The sequence below is a fragment of the Vespula vulgaris genome, chromosome 1 (assembly GCF_905475345.1).
Source record: "Vespula vulgaris chromosome 1, iyVesVulg1.1, whole genome shotgun sequence".
Lineage (NCBI taxonomy): Eukaryota > Metazoa > Arthropoda > Insecta > Hymenoptera > Vespidae > Vespula > Vespula vulgaris.
Window position 1 is genome coordinate 17,619,678 of NC_066586.1, and position 16,134 is coordinate 17,635,811.

At 39.4% G+C, this 16,134-nt stretch overlaps 1 protein-coding gene across 2 annotated transcripts in view; it reads left to right on the plus strand.

The window, feature by feature from the left end:
- LOC127061696 (protein pangolin, isoforms A/H/I/S-like) overlaps positions 1 to 16,134 on the plus strand; it is a 141,735-nt gene that overhangs the window by 111,610 nt on the left and 13,991 nt on the right. Inside the window, exon 5 of one of the 2 annotated variants that reach the window (XR_007780934.1) lies at positions 111 to 2,036. The exons of the other annotated variant lie outside the window; for it this stretch is intronic. The gene's annotated coding sequence lies outside the window, so the exon portion shown is untranslated. Of the gene's footprint in view, positions 1 to 110; positions 2,037 to 16,134 lie in introns of those variants that run through there. 2 annotated transcript variants of the gene reach the window in all.

Sequence of the window (16,134 nt, forward strand, 5' to 3'; positions counted from 1 at the left end):
CTCTCTCTCTCTCTCTCTCTCTCTCTCGTATACCATCCTATGTCATAACATAACAGAACCCATACATACATTACATATATATACAGTGTTTAACATTAGCTTCTTCGTAGAAATCTGCGAATCCGTCAGGAAAAGTTCGGACCCTAAACTGGCAACAGCAACAACCGCGTTAGCTTGGAAATTCCAACGCCGTATCATAATTTTGCACGAGCTAAGCAAAACAACGGGGTCTCAACGAGGTTAGAGTCGCAAAAAGTGAAACAAAAAAAAAAAAAGAGAAATAGCTAACTCGAATAGCTAAATCGAATCCTATATATCTATATATCTCTATCACGTTTACTCATCGATTTTTATTTCTCTTCTTTTTTTACTGGATAGTGTAAAGATGGCAGCTCCTCTGTCCATCTCTCTCGCTCATTCTCTCTTTTTCTCTTTTTCTCTCTCTTTTGGGTTTACATTCTCGAAATGTATGCATCATGGGACAGGAAAAGTTTTGCCTTTAGTCGACGATGGCACCCAACGTATTACCATCTCTCTTTCTCTCTCTCTTTCTCTCTCTCTGCCATTAACCGAGAAGGTATGTTTGTATTGTGTTGTTTCGCAGAGGTGGCAAGCTAAAAAAAGGATGAGAAGAAGAATGAGAGAGGGATGAGGATCTAACGTCGTCCCTAAAAAGCAACGAATTTCTAGGAAACATTCGACGTTACGTTCCAGACTCGAAGAAATGCCAACGAAACCGTAAACCGTCGTTCACCAAGGGTAACGTTTATGGTTACCACATGGGGTTTCGCAATTGCCATGAAGTATCTAAAATCTCTTCTCGAGATCGCTCGAAACTTACTCTCTTTCCGTCTCTTTCTCTTTCTCTCTCTTTCTCTATCTATTTATCTCTATCTATCTATCTCTATTTCTCTTTCGTCGAAGCAAGCAAGCAAGCAAGCAAGCAAGCGAACAAGCATGAAGGAATCGTGGATGGAATAATTACGAGGAGAAGGGGAGAAAGAAACTTAAGGCTCGCGTTTCTTCGCGTTCGAAATTTTCTCGGAAGATTACGCGCGCAATTTAGACGATAAAACGACAGTGTACCATTTTATTCGTTAACTTCGGATATCCTCTAAACTTCCGTTATAAACACACCACCGAAATCGACGAATTTTTCTCGGAAGCTTTAAAAATCCTCTCGTAAAAGTAGTAAGTTTAAAAAGAAGAAAACGAAAAAAAGAGAGAGAGAGAGAGAAAGAGAGATAGCAAAAAAAAAGAAAGAATAAGAAAATCGAGGAGGAGAAAAAAAAAGGCTCTCGTGAAGATACGAATTCGTAGAAGAGAGAGAAATCAAAATTAATCGGCCGGTCGGTAGTAGTGACATTTGTGAATATTGAAAAATTACGTCGTTACGATCCAACGAAAGATGGTGATCTGGAAGAGGAAAATTTTACAATCTTTTTGATTCGAAATTCTAAGGAATTATCGTTGCTTGTTTTTTCCCTTCTCCTGCTTCTCTCTCTCTCCCCTCTCGTTTTCCTTCTTTTCCTCTAATAACAACGATCTTGAACCGTTCGTAATTATCAGGAGTGCGTCAAATCAGTGGTTTCTCCTTATTTGGATGGGAAACCGCGGAGGGTAAATACATTTTCTTCTTCTTCTTCTTCTTCATCCTTTTCTTCATCGTCATCTTCTTCGTCTTCTTCTTCTTCGATCGTCGTCTTATAAGCTTCTTCTTACGACTCGAATCTTTTACCCCGGAGTTTCTTATTAATAACGTCGAACGGAAAGGAAATAGCTGTAATCTTCAATCAACGGCCGATCGACGAACGGAAAGGTGCAATTATGAATTAAGGTCGAAGTCGTAAGCCGGACGGAAAGTTGAACGAAACAACTCGTTCGTTTGAAGTTGTAATAGAATACAACAACAACAACAACAACAACAACAACAACGACGAACAACAAAAACAAACAAAAGAAAAAATATGAAAAGGAAAGGAAAGAAAGAAAGTAAAAAAAAAACGAGGAGAGAGAGAGAGAGAGAGAGAGAGAGAGAGAGAGAAAATAAAAGAGAAATAACACTTTTATTCTCGTTAAATCGACTCTGAAATTACGCCTAGGCGAACAGTAGGAGCGAATATATTCGGCAGGTTTGCGTTCTCGCTCGGAGCGAGGTCGATTTTTCTACTTCGTCCGCTTCGGATCGATGTAGGCGGGGGGAGTTAGGTGGTGGATGGGGTGGGGGAAAGGAGGAGGAGTTTAAAATAAATAAAAGAGTCAAAAGAATCGGTAGGAAGCGTTAGAGAGATAGAGAGGAGAGGAGAAGAGAGGAGAAGAGAGGAGAGAAGAGGAGAGGAGAGGAGAGGAGAGGAGAGGAGAGAGTAGGTACACAACGGTATCCACCTACATACGGACATTCACGTACGTAACATACGTACACAGTTACGTATACAAGTGCACGCGAGCACAGCCATGCCCGTGCCCGTTCGAAAACATAGTCAGAAGAGAGGTACGAACGTGTGGTAGGTGTGCTCGCACCGGGAAGCTGGCATTTTGGCAAACTACCGCCGACAGGGCGGCCGGTTTGGAAATCAATGCGTCCCTCCCGCGGTTCCCTCCCGTGGTTCAGCCTGTTGGTGTAACGAGCCTACGAAGAGTGGAGAAAGAGGATGAGAAGGGAATACTGCTTGGTTGCTGCTGTTGCTATTGCTGTTGCTGCGGCCACTGAATCGGGTGCCATACTGGAACGAGCTGCTTTCTAGTATAGTCTCCAAGTGGGTTGAAGAAGAAAGGAAGAAGAATACGAAGGATTGGAAGAAACGGAAGGCAGGCCCACTGGGTCGTCGAGAAGGCGTAAAAGCGAGTACGCAAAGTCATGTGTTAACGGAACCAGGAATATTTAGAAGGAGAGGAAGGAGGAGGAAGGGAGAGAGAGAGAGAGAGAGAGAGAGAGAGAGAAATTGACAGGAAAAGGAAGCTAAGAGGGAAGGTAATAGTAGTAGTAGCAGCAGCAGCAGCAACAGCAAGTAGCTCCGTTGAGATATGCGAGTTCTAGTTGTGGCTCACTGCCTTGCTTGTGCTAGACTACTCTCTCTCTCTCCCTCCTCCCTGATTCTCTCTCTCTCTCTCTCTCTCTCTCTCTGCCTGATTTTCTCTCTCTCCCTGATTTTCTCTCTCCCTGATTTTCTCTCTCTCTCTCTCTCTCTCTCTCTCTAACGCGCGCGTCGCGAGACTCACGAGTCCCCCTCCGGGTTGCGCCACCAGTAATTGCTTCCTTTGAGTAGCTCCGGAGGTGTAATTTAGTCCCCGACCAACAACCTTAACTAATTAACACACCGAGTAGCGAGAGCGAGTAAGTGAGCGAGCGAGTGACGAAGAACGAGCCGCGACGGCTTGACTGACGGACTGGCTGCTTGACTGGCGGACTGGGTGGCTGTGTGTGCTTGCCTGCCTGCCTGCTTGCTTGCTTGCTTGCTTGCTTGTGCTCGCTTGTGCCTGCTTGCTTGCCTTGCCTTGCCCTGCCAACCTGCCCTGCCCTACCTTGCCCTGCCAACTCTCTCTCTCTCTCTCTATCTATCTATCTATCTATCTTTCTCTATCTCTGTCTCTTATACTCACTTGCTAGCTAGCATTCTCCTTCCTTCACTCCGGCGCGAGCGGATGATCGAAGTCAGACGAGCGAACCAAGTCGCCGCGGGGCGTGTTCCCTTCTTGTCTCGACGAGGCGCCTTCGGCTTAACTACTCACCACCTTTTCTACGGACGCGCAACGTGGCCTCGCGTGTCGTCCTCTCTACCACCACCACCACCATCGTTCCTCTCTTTCTCTCTCTCTTTTTCTTTGTTTTTTTTTATTTTGTTTTTTTTTTGTTTCTTTTTCGCCTTTTTTTTTTGGTCGTTCGTTCGTTCGTTCGTTTCGTTTGCTTCTTGTTGGTCCGTATTATCTCGCCACCCTCTTCTTTTTTCCTCCGCTTACTTTTTTTTTGTCCGTTTCTTTTTTTTTTTTTTTATTCTCGTTTGATTTTCGTAAATTTTTTTTCTCCATTTCTCTTTTTTCGTCTTTCTTCTCTTTTCCCTCTTCTTTTTTTCTCTCACTCCTGTTTCTCTTTTTTTTATCCTTTTCTTTTTTTGTTTTGTTTTAACAAATTCCATGGGCCCTCAGGAAGACACCCAATGATTCCAGAAATCTCTGTGCTTAGCCGAATACGCCAGGCTATTACTCGAATTTTCATATAACATCGGTGTAATGAATTCAAATATAGGCCTCTCCATGACGATGCTCGTATTTAACACCTGATTAAAGTCGAGTAAGAGAGAAAGAGAGAGAAAGAGAGGCGTGAGGAGTAAAGGGGAAAGGGGTAGGTAGCATTAGCGTGACCAAAGCGATTGCTATGCGACGAGTCCATCTATCTCTCTCTCTCTCTTCTTCTCTGTATCTTTAACGCCAGTAAAGATGGTCCGGCTCTTCGTAGATTCTCTCTTTCTTTCTTACACAGGTAAGACAGGTTCCTCTTTTTCGTGCGTGAGTGCGTGTGCGAGCCGGCACCGCGGGCCGGAGGAGAAGAAGAGCCTCGAGCGACAGCGTAATCACCTGGACGAACTAGCAAAGGAGAGGCCAGTGTCGAGGAGTAGTGTTCCTCTCTCGATATATCTCCATTGGCGTAGAACAACTGGGACAAACTGATGATAGCAATCCTAACGAAAAATTTCAAAGATATTATTACTAATTACCAACATTTTTTATTTAAGATTTATACGTGAAATTTCGAAGGGTTGCTAAGGGGAGGGGACGAGTCTGTGTTATGTTTCCTACGATACGAATGTAAATTCGATATGCTTAAAAAAAAAAAAAGATAAAGATATAGAGAGAAAGGGAAATAAAACGTTCGAGATTCGCCAGTCGCGATTATACGCGGCTACGTCGAGGTCATGCCCTTTCCCGACATAGCCCTACCGATTTCTTGGGGGTCTTCTCGTCCTCTTCTCCATTTTTTCTTCTTCTTTTTCTTCTTTTCTTCTTCATCTTCCCCTTTGCATCTTCTTTCACTTCAGTACCAGGATATACACGCGTGCAAAATGTAAAGAGGCTTCGCGCTTGAATTATCGGATTTTTATTTAGACCGTTCGCTCCTCGATCGCGAGTAATTTACACCAGCTGTGCCGAGATCCTTCGAAGAGGAGGCAGTTTCTATCTTGTTCTTGTTCTTCTTCTTCTCCTTCTTCTTCTATCTTCTTCTTCTTCTCCTCCTTTTTCTTTTTCAAGAGGGATCTCCCTTTGAACGGGCGGCGTTTGGTACGAGACACCAAACGAATGTATAGGTGCTTGAGAAAAGAAAAGATAGAAAGAAGAGAAAGAAAAAGAAAAATCATCAATACCTTTAAACTTATTTATCGTTCAAAATACTTCTAGTAGATTTACTTTTAAAAACTTTTTTTTACGGACAAGGATTATCGCCGTTTATCAATTTTTTTCGTAAGATACGTACCTACAATATTTTCTTATTTAGACATTGTCATTATTTATACACTGTCATCGTGTTCTTTTATTTGTTAACGACGTCGAATATAAAAAATAAAGATATATATATATATATATATATATATATATATAAAAGAAAAAAAAAGAAGCTTCAGGAGTGTTAGACACTTTCGGAATGATCTTTCAAGATGGGGTAAGTCCCTTCGTTAATTCACTCTTCGCTTCGGAAGGAAAGAAAATGAAGAGAAACGAACGTAGAACGTAGACGCGAAATACGTACGTACTATGTAAGTACTTCATAAAAAGAGAGAGACAGAGATAGAGAGAGAAAGAAAGAGAGAGACAGACCAAGGACGAGCATATTAACCAGAACTTCGTCTTCTTTTACTTTTTCTTTTTCTTTTTCTTCTTCTTTTGCGTACACGTCGCGTCGTCTTCTTCATCGGTTACTACTTTCGAAGATCCCTGGAAATCTCAACGTGCTTTCACACATTTTTTTTCTTTTTCTTTTCCTTTTTCGCTTCCCTAAGTGATGCGGGCACGCGACCGAGGTCTGATCTCGTTAATGACGCGTTTCCTTCTACGAGTCTCGCTGTTAACTCTCCTCGAGATTCAAAAGATACGAAACGACGCTGTCTGCTGGATTCGTATCCGAATTATAAACCACTTTTTCACGTATAACTCACTGAATTATCGTTGGAATCAACGATCATCTCTATTTACTTATATATCGTTTTCTTTTTTTTTTTTTCTAAGCGGTTCAAAAATTTCGGAGAGATAAGGATGAACCAAAAGTATTATTATTTTATAGACGATATTAAACGAGTGATTACGATTTTTTTTTTGGAAGGGTTAATTCTTTCCTTTGTTTTTTTTTGTTAGATAATTAAAAAGAAATCCTAGGCACGAGTTTTGTAATTCGAGAAAATAGTAATTCGTCGTTAAAATCGTATAGGAACTTTTCATTCGATCTCTATATAATAGGATAACATTTTTTCGGTATTATATATATATATATATATGTGTATATCGTTTATTTGAATTAAATTGATTATTAGAATCAAATCGAATCAAATGAAATCAAATGAAATTAAATTAAATTGGATTATTAAAATTAAATGGATTATAATCGCGATAGTTAAATCCGTGAGTAACATTTATTGGTTTGCACGAGAAACATGAGTGACTCGAAAGAGTGATAACAGAGAATATCCGTTAGAAGTGTCGGAGAAAACATCGTTTAACGTGTCGTTTCTAACGGCTCAACAAATAGCGTGAGAGCTCGTGGAACGTCTATCGCGATATATGCGACACGTTTTCCTCCTTCAACGCCGTCGTCGTCGTCGTTGTCGTCGTCGTCGTCGTCGTCGTCGTTATCGACGTCGTTGTCCTTTAGTACTTCGAGATCGATCGACATTACGAACTCTCGATGGACCTCTCTTTCTCTCTCTCTCTCTATTTCTCTCTATTTCTCTTCACTTGAGAACAATGAAGCAAAGAACAATCGTGCTGTGCAATCTTTCCTTCAACGGTGTTCACTTCGACATTCCAGAAACGTGGTTTAATAGAAGCGTGGAAAAAATAAATACCGTAAATACTTCTTTCAAATATAAATAGAATTTGTATTTAAAAATAAGTGTTAATTCAAATTCAAAATAAATTCGAATTAAAGTAAATATAAAAGAATACACACACACACATATATATATGTATATTTTAATATATTTGTTGTACAAGTAGATTACACAAATTTCGAAAAGCTCTATCTTTTTAATTGTTCATTGTTAAATTAATCTAAAAATCTATGTATGAGTTTGTATGTACGTATTTTGAAATATATACATGTTTCATTAAACACATTGGTATGATCGTATTTATAAAAATGAAGTAATAATAAACGAAATATGCATACGTTATAGATGTAGATATTATATGTACATACCATTACTACACATATGTGACGAGAATATTTGTATATGGATAAAATGTGAATCGGTTTATCCTTACATTGTAAAATCTTACCAGATACTACCCACTTCATGAAACGAGTTCCATGAGACAACATATAGAATGTTAGAACGTTAAGAACGCGTGCGTTTATGCGTGGGCGACCACTCGGTCGCGACCTCGTGCTGCGTGTCTTCGTTCTATGTACATACTTACCATATTCTCTCTCTTTCTCTCTTTCTCTTTCTCTCTCATGCATACGTATGTTCTTCTAAAAATATAAACTCAGCCATTCTAAGTCCTTTTATCATAAAGATCTATCATCTTTTTCGAATTTTCTTTATATAACAAATATCTCTCTCTCTCTCTCTTTCTATATCTATTTCTCTATCTATCTATCTATCTATCTCTTTCTCTTTTTTCTTTTCTTTTTTTATCTCCCTTTCCCTATAATTTTTCTTTCTCTCTTTCGTTGGTCATTCCATCACGTCACGATGAACGTCGCCTGATCGATGACGTCATTGGCGTCACACCCATCGCAAAAGAATGAGAAAGACAGATAGAGATAGAGAGAGAGATAGAGAGATAAAGAGAGTGTGCGGAGTACTTCGAAGGGAGGAAGAAACAGCGAACGTTCCTCCCGAGCAAACAGGCGATGCGTGGCCTTGAGTCTACACCTTACTGGATCGCTGCCAATCGTGATCATAGTGCGACAGATGCTGCACGCCAACAGCTCTGCTACTCGTGGGAGGGATCGTAATGGGATCGGTGCAACGACCAGATCCTAACCAAAAAGAGATATAAAAAGAGATACATATACCACATGGGTTCTTCGGTCCATCGATCTTTCTCCGATCCTTGTGATCCTATTAAGAGTAGGAAGAGCGAGAAATCTGTTCTCTGAAAAAAAGAAAAGAAAAAAAAATATACATATATATATATAATTCCGTCATTCGACTCGCTGTCAAAGCAAATAAACAAACAATTGTGTGAAAGAACGCGACCTTGAAAAAGGAGAACGTTCGTGGAACCTATTGAAAATATTATTTCCTCTACTTACTTTTTGATCGTCTATTTATACAAAACATTTCTTTCCTCGTTGCACGTTATTCCAGGAAAAATTGAATTCATTATTTCCATTTAATATATTCAATTAATGAATATTCCTCGGACGAGTTTATAGCATTCACTTATGTCCATATTCGTTCTCCCAAGTTTATCATGTCGCGAATATTATTTCGAAGACGATGGTTATCGTTAATCGGCCGTTGTTAGTTGGGTTCCAACGGACACGCTTAAGAAGTTCGAGGACGTTTCTCTTAATTCCGTGGACGAATAACTAACTCCGTCATACACGAGAGAAAGATAGATAGATAGATAGAGAGAGAGAGAGAAAGAGAGAGAGTCAGTCTAGTCTGTATATTTATAAGTCGTTCGCGATTTCTTCGCGCTAAAAGCCCCTCGGCACTCGCAAGACAGCGTTAATGAATTTCTTTTCTTTTTCTTTTTATTTTCTCTCTCTCTCTCTCTCTCTCTCTCTTCTTTCTCTCTCCCCTTCTCTCTATGTTTGTACGTATATATAATATATGTATATGTATATGTATTCTGGGTCCCCGAAAACGCAGTTTCGTGCGATCCCTCGAAGCTGACGCCATTGTGGTTCCGGCTCGGCCCCTCGTTCACCGCATTAACAGGCATGACTTGAAAAATGTGGTTCCTAACACCAGCGTCCCGTCGGTCGGTCGGTCGGTCCGTCCGTTCGTTCATTCGTCGGTCGACTCTATCTATCTCTCTTTCTCTCCTTCTCTCTATCTCTCTCTCTCTCTCTCTGACGTGGTGGAATGACCGACGAGATCGTATTATTAATGCGTCTTCTTGCCTCGTTTCGTTGATAGTTTAGGCCCCGGGTCGAGGGCATACAGCGGATGGAAGAGGCGAATTACAAAATCAGAAATTGCCGGTGTATTAACGGCCTTGGTCGTAGACACTTTCATTTGATTCTTTTTTCTTTTTCTTTTCTTCTCTCTTTTTTTTTCTTTTTTCTTTTCTTTTCTTTTCTTTTCTTATCTTTTTTGTATTTTACCCCTTTCCCCTTTATCACCTTCTTTTTTCTTTTCCTTTCTTTCTTTCTACTTCTTTTTTATTTTATCTCTTTTTTCATGATCCTCCTCCTCCTCTTCCTCCTCCTCCTCCTACTCCTCCTCCTCCTACTCATCGTATTCCCTCGTTCATTCATAAGAGAAACAACGAGATTCTGTCTTACGCGACGATGGAAGCCCGACCACCATTCTTCCCTCTTTCATTTCATTCTTATTTAGCTTCTGTTTCTTTCATTCTCTCTCTCCCTCTTTTTCTTTTTCTCTCTTTTTATTTCTTCTTTCACTTCTTCTTCTTCTTCTTCTTCTTCTTCTTCGTTTTCAATTGGTCTCTGGTATTCCATCGTATTCCGTCGAATCCAATGAAAAACGACTGGACGGATGGAAGAGTGGAATGAGATAGGGTGGAGTAGCATAGGATAGGGTCGGGTCGAGTCGAGTCGAATGAAGAGTAAGGGTGGGGGGAGTTTTAATCGAAGCAAATTAAAAGTGAAGTTACGCAAAGGAGTAATTAAGTAAGCTCGCGAGATACCGCTTCGAGAGATTTCTCTCCATCTATCTATCTATCTCTTTCTCTTTCTTTCTTTCTTTCTTTTTTTTCTTTCTTTCTTTCTCGCTCTCTCGCTCGTTTTATCTTCGTTTCTCTTTTCTTTTTCTTTCTTCTTTTTCTTTTTTCTTTTCCCACTTTTCTACTCTTCTCTTCGCTTTTGTTTCGTCGTGGCAGACTGTAGCCATCCGTCCTCGTCATTTTTCTTCTTTCGCGATTATTGAACGTCAACTTGTCGAAGCTTAACCTGTTCTCCCCCCACTCCACCCTCTTTTATTCTCTTTCTTTAAACACCTTATTTGTCCTTTTCTTCTCTTCTCCGACCGAAGCCCGTCCGATGAGTTCCTGACAAATTGCATTCGCTATGCGGTCCCACTATCTTCCCTGTGATTCTTTTTTACTAATAAAGAATATTATTTACTAATAGTAATGATTTGTTTCTTTTTAACGTAACGATGGACAGATGATATGTGCGTGCTGACGTATGTAATTTGATAATAAGATTTCATCGAATTCTTTCTTCCTTGTTTTTTTTTTTTTAATTTATTTATTCAAATAAATATATACGTATATGTAAAGAAAACAAAAGACGTAATACTTATCTTCATAATTTCAATATTCAATATCAATATAGAAGGAGTTAGTATCGTAGAAAGAGAAAAACATATGCATTCGAAGATGTTATAATGCTCGATAAGTTACTTAAATAATTCGATAAATTGAGAGAGACGGATAGAGAGAAATAGAAACGATCATACGGATGTAATAATTTAAAGGTTTAAATTCAAGAGAAAAAAAAAATATATATATATATACATACGTAAAAGTCGTTCGTCGTCGAGTAACACCGTTAACCCTGCTTTTCCAGCGACCCTTATTGAGGTAGTCTCAGTCACCGTCACATTTTCAAGAGGTATTGTCTCCTGACCTGCCCTTGCCCTCGAGCATAGTATAGCTTATATGCCTCGTGAATTTCTTATTGCGCCCATTGTCCGCTTAAGAGAAAGAAAGAAGTGGGAGTAGAAACGAACGACTCACGAAGAAAGATTTCTGGCTATGATACTACTACTACTATTACTACTACTACTTACTTTTTAACAATTTTGCACGTGAAGGAAAAAATAAAGGTCACGTTAGAGGATAAAGAAAACGAAGGAAAAGAATTAAGAGGGTGAAATAGAGAGGGAGAGAAAGAGAGAAAGAAAAAATCACATTTTACATTTATAATGAATCGACTCCGTTCTATAGCTGTTAAAGAAGAAGTAGTAGACGAAAGGAAAGATAGACAAGTACGACAAAAGTAGAGAGATTCGTCTTCGTCCTCTTCGTTTTCTTCTTTCTCCTTGAATTTCCACGACGACGTTTTATCCTAAATCTCGAGAGCGAAAATTTTCGTTCGATCGAGTCTAAGAGAAAGGTGTTGGGCAGGGTGAGGTTTACAGGGTGAGAAGAGACTTTACGTTATACAGTAAAGAGTAAGAGAGAGAGAGAGAGAGAGAGAGAGAGAGAGGAAGAGAGACTGACGACGAAGGAAGAAAGTGGGGTGAGTAGGAGGAAGTTGAAGGAGGAAGAAGAGAACTTGAATAAAATATCCCTGATCGAACGGCACGTGCATTGTCTTTTTCCGCGTTGCTGAAAGTTTAAGTCCTCTTATCATCATCCCATCGTCGGTCTCGCCGTTTAGGATCGTTTATACGTAATGCGTAGAGTAAAAAGAAGAGAGAGAGAGAGAGAGAGAGAGAGAGAGAGAGAATGAAGATTTCGTACTAAGGATATAAGTAAGTAGCGTACGTATGTATATGTGTATACGTGTGTATCGAAAAATCAATGGTTGGTTCCCTTTTTCTTAAAGCAAACTGCTTTAAAATCTTTTCGATCTTTCTAACAGAAATTTAAAAAGCATTATCGAAAATGGAAATGAAAAAGGAGTAACGTAAAAAAGAAAAATTAAATAAATAAAAGTAATAATAAAATGTTTCGCTTTATTATTAAAAAGAAAGAGAGGAAAAAAAACAACAAGCTGCGCTAATTATTCGTCATTCTTTTCGAGAACTAATTGTTCACGGCAAAGAGCGAATAAATAATTAAGCAAATATATTCACAAATTGTTGACGAGTTTTTAAAGAGATTTAGAAACGAAATAACGATAAAAACTTTATTCCATTGAAAGAGGGAGAGAAAGAGAGGAGACAGAGAGAGAGAGACAGAGAGAGAGAGAGAGAGAGAGAGAGAGAGAAAGAAAGAGCCCATTGGAAAAAATGATTGAGGAGCTTTGAAGAAGTCGAGGATGTTTCATTAAGGCCCTTTCGATTCTACCTGCTCTTTCCTTTTCATCGAAGAAATCCAAGGCGATAAAAATGATCCACGGTGGTAGGTTCGTGATTGATCGTAGAGCGGTGGATTAGGTTGAAGGGAAGAGAAAGAAAAAAAGAGAAAAAGTAAGAGAGTGAGAATGAGAGAGAGAGAGAGAGAAAAACAGAGGAATAGTTCGAAGGTGAGAGAAAGAGAGGTAGAACGAGACGATGAACCCTTCGAAGGTATACGAGATAGCTAGCTTTCTAATACATGTGTGTATGCTTTTATGTGTTTGTGTGTACGATGTGTGTACTCTTAGCTCTCTCTCTGTCTCTCTCTCTCTCTCTCTCTAGGTATTGTAGTTCTGGTGCGTGCGACACATCGTCGATGCACCGCATAATCCAGAGTGGGTCATTAATGTTACATCGAGCAAGCGAAGGGACAAGCAAGTCAGGCAAGTCAGGCAAGCCAGGCAGGCAAGCCAGGCAGGCGTCGTCCCTTAAGAATTACGAGCGGACTTTATCCACGAATTATCTCGTGGTTAGATTCATCTTCGTCGCGCGTATACAACGGCAAAGATTAAGAAAAGAAGAAAAAGAAAGAACTTAAATCTTTTACGAGACTTCTTACGTGAAATCACGTAGGAAAGAAAAGAAAAGAAAAAAAAAAAGAAATATTTTTCATTCCCAATTATTTTTCATTTATTTGAACGCTTCAATTTTCATGAAAATGTACATAGATATGTATGTACATATGTACATATACGTATATTTATATATATGTATCTACGAAATCCAAATGCGTGCTCGTTTTTAACGAGATAATTATCAATGAGATTTAACAAGCCGTACGAACAAATGAAAAGTTACGATTCTTTAAATAGATATGCTGTATAAGGGATATCAGACAATTAAATATATTTTCTTTTATTGTAAATAACGCTACAGCAATTTTACTTCACATTGTAATATATACTTTATTATTACTTAGTTCGTTGTAATTAATTGTATAGCATTTGGCTTGCTTAAATCGTTCGTTCGTACGTGTTCGCGATCAGAAACAAGAGATAGAAAGATAGATAGATGGTTAGATAGATGAAGAGCGAAAGGGGAAAAAGAAATAAAGAGAATCTTACTGTTTTCTGTTTCTGTTTATCGGAGGAGATAACAATGCGCAATTAGTCGGAAAGGAAACGTAGGTATATATGTTAAACGGGTACACGTCTCGTTAGATAGAAGCGGCCTGTCGAAGTCAGTCAGGCAAACGCGTCCATACGAGAGGGAGAGTGAAAGATATATATATATATGCACACACACACATATACATACACATACACATACAAAGATACATATATATATATATACAAACTCGTGCTGTAAATCGAGATACGCACGAATTACCTTCGCTCATACTAACCGAATGCTGTTTATATTCATTAGGAAGTGCGCAGCGCGTAGGTGGTAGGCTTACGATGTTAATCGTAACCTTACACGGCTACGCTTTTCTCGGTAATTAAATCGTCGCTTGTAAGAGCCACCCTCGAGGATGACGTTGGTGGTAAGGTAGAGGTAGATAGGTAGGTAGCTAGCTAGGTAGGTAGCTAGGTAGGTAGCTAGGTAGGTAGGTAGATAGGTAGGTTGTGAGTGTCAGTGAGTGTCAGTGAGTGCTGATGGTTTCACGATTCTACTAACACTACGCTTCTGGTATTAATTGTACCCAAGAACGAAAATTAAATTCCTATTATTACAGTCTGCAGTATCCTCGTAATTCTCAACGACTAACGAGAATCACGAAGACTAACTGTTCATACGTCCATATAAATATATATAACGCTGAATGTATTACACGTGTCTGTATATTTGTATATGTTGGTAGGTAACAGAGTTCCCACTTTGCTAATGTTAATTCTCTATTTGTCGAATTCCTTTTAAACGATTTAATATTAAACTGATCTATTTATCCAGAGGTGGAGTATGAGATATGTCGCTTCTGGATAAGGGAATAAATGAATAACCTCTTTAGGTTTTTTTGAACGATGATATATTAAAAAAAAAAAAAAAAAGAAAAAAAAAAGTTAAAAAAAAGAAATATTAAAAAATATCTCTGTTTGAACGTAATATATGAGAGAAAAACGATTTATCTCACTTTACCTTTACTCAACTTCCACCATTAACTTGAAAGAAGAGATTAAAACGAAAAATTCATTCGTAAAGATTCATAAGATTAATAGCTACTTGCGTTATATATGTATGTACATAGAAAGAAAATTAGTTATATACCCTTACTGCTAGTAACTACCTTCTGTTTCGTAAAAAAAAAAAAAGAAAGAAAAGAAAAAGAAAAAGAAGAAAAAGAAAAAAAGAAGGAAAAAGGAAAAAAATTATCTCTTATGTATCTCTCTGGTATAACAAACTATAATAACTCTTTTTCTTTCTCTCTCTCTCTCTCTCCCTCTCTCTCTCTCTCTTTCTCTCTTCAATTCAGGAATCGAGCTTTTTAACCAGGCACGTTCTCGTCTTCGTTATTAAGTCGTAGCCGGATGCGTGAAGAAGATTAAGATCGACGATATTTCTCGTTCGTTAGGTAGATACTCACTTCCCAGTGGACAGGTAAAAGACGTCGATCGGTAAGACTACGACTATGATTACGACTACGACTACGACTACGACTACGACTACGACTACGACTACGACTACGACTACGACTCGCTCGACGTGGATTCTTAATAATTTCCCTTCTGACTATCGATGAGACGAGACGACGCACGCGGGTAGTTTAAGTCGACGCAAGAAGACACCTAATGTTCCTTCGATGGAAATTATGCATAGAATAAAAGGACTTTTCATTTTTCCCTCTTTCCGCCTTCTTTCCTTCTTTCTTATTTTTTTTTCTCTTTTCCTTTTTATAATGCCCCTCTCGATGGAAAAAGAGAAATAGACATATATAGGGATAGAGAGAGATAGACATAATAGAGAGAGAGAGAGAGAGAGAGAGAGAGAGAGAGAGAGAGAGAGAGAGAGAGAGAGAGAGAGAGAGAAAGAATACATGGTCAAGGGCGAGTAATTTATAATTTGCGCTAGAGGCGGTGAAATAGAACACAGGACAGTTTTACAGGTGAACGTTAAGGTAAGAGAAAGAGACAGAGACAGAGACAAAGACAGAGATAGAGACAGAGACAGAGAGAGAGAGAGAGACAGAGAGAGAGAGAGAAAGAGAGAGAGAGAGAAGAATGAGAATGAGAATCGTGTAGGATAGAAAATTACATATCGGCTTGCGGATGCACGCGCGGGGCTTTTGCGATCGTCGTGTCCTGTCCTACCTTTTCTCTCTCTTTTTCTCTCTCTCTCTCTCTCTATCTCACCTTCTCTTTTGCACCCTTTCCAAGCAACGCGAAGGGCCCTCTCGTACCCTCCAAACGGAATACTCGATCGCGATTAAACATACATAGGCACACCTCCGTCGTTCACCTTTAATTCTGCTCTCTGCCTTTTGCAACCCCCTCAACGTCGGTATACCACCCTCCCCCTCTCTATACCCCTTCTTCTTTCCCTAGCAATCGTCGTCGTCGTCGTCGGAGTCGTCGGAGTCGTTGGAATCGTCGGAATCGTCCTCGTGACTCGTCGTGCATTTCTTCCTTTTCACCGCTTTTTCTTCCCCCATAGGTACACTTTTCTTCCATTTTTTTTCTTTTTTTTTCTTTTCTCTCTCTCTCTCTCTCTCTCTCTCTCTTCCTTTCCCTTTCTCTTTCTCTTTCTCTTTCTCTCTCTCTCTCTTTCTCTCTTTTAGTCC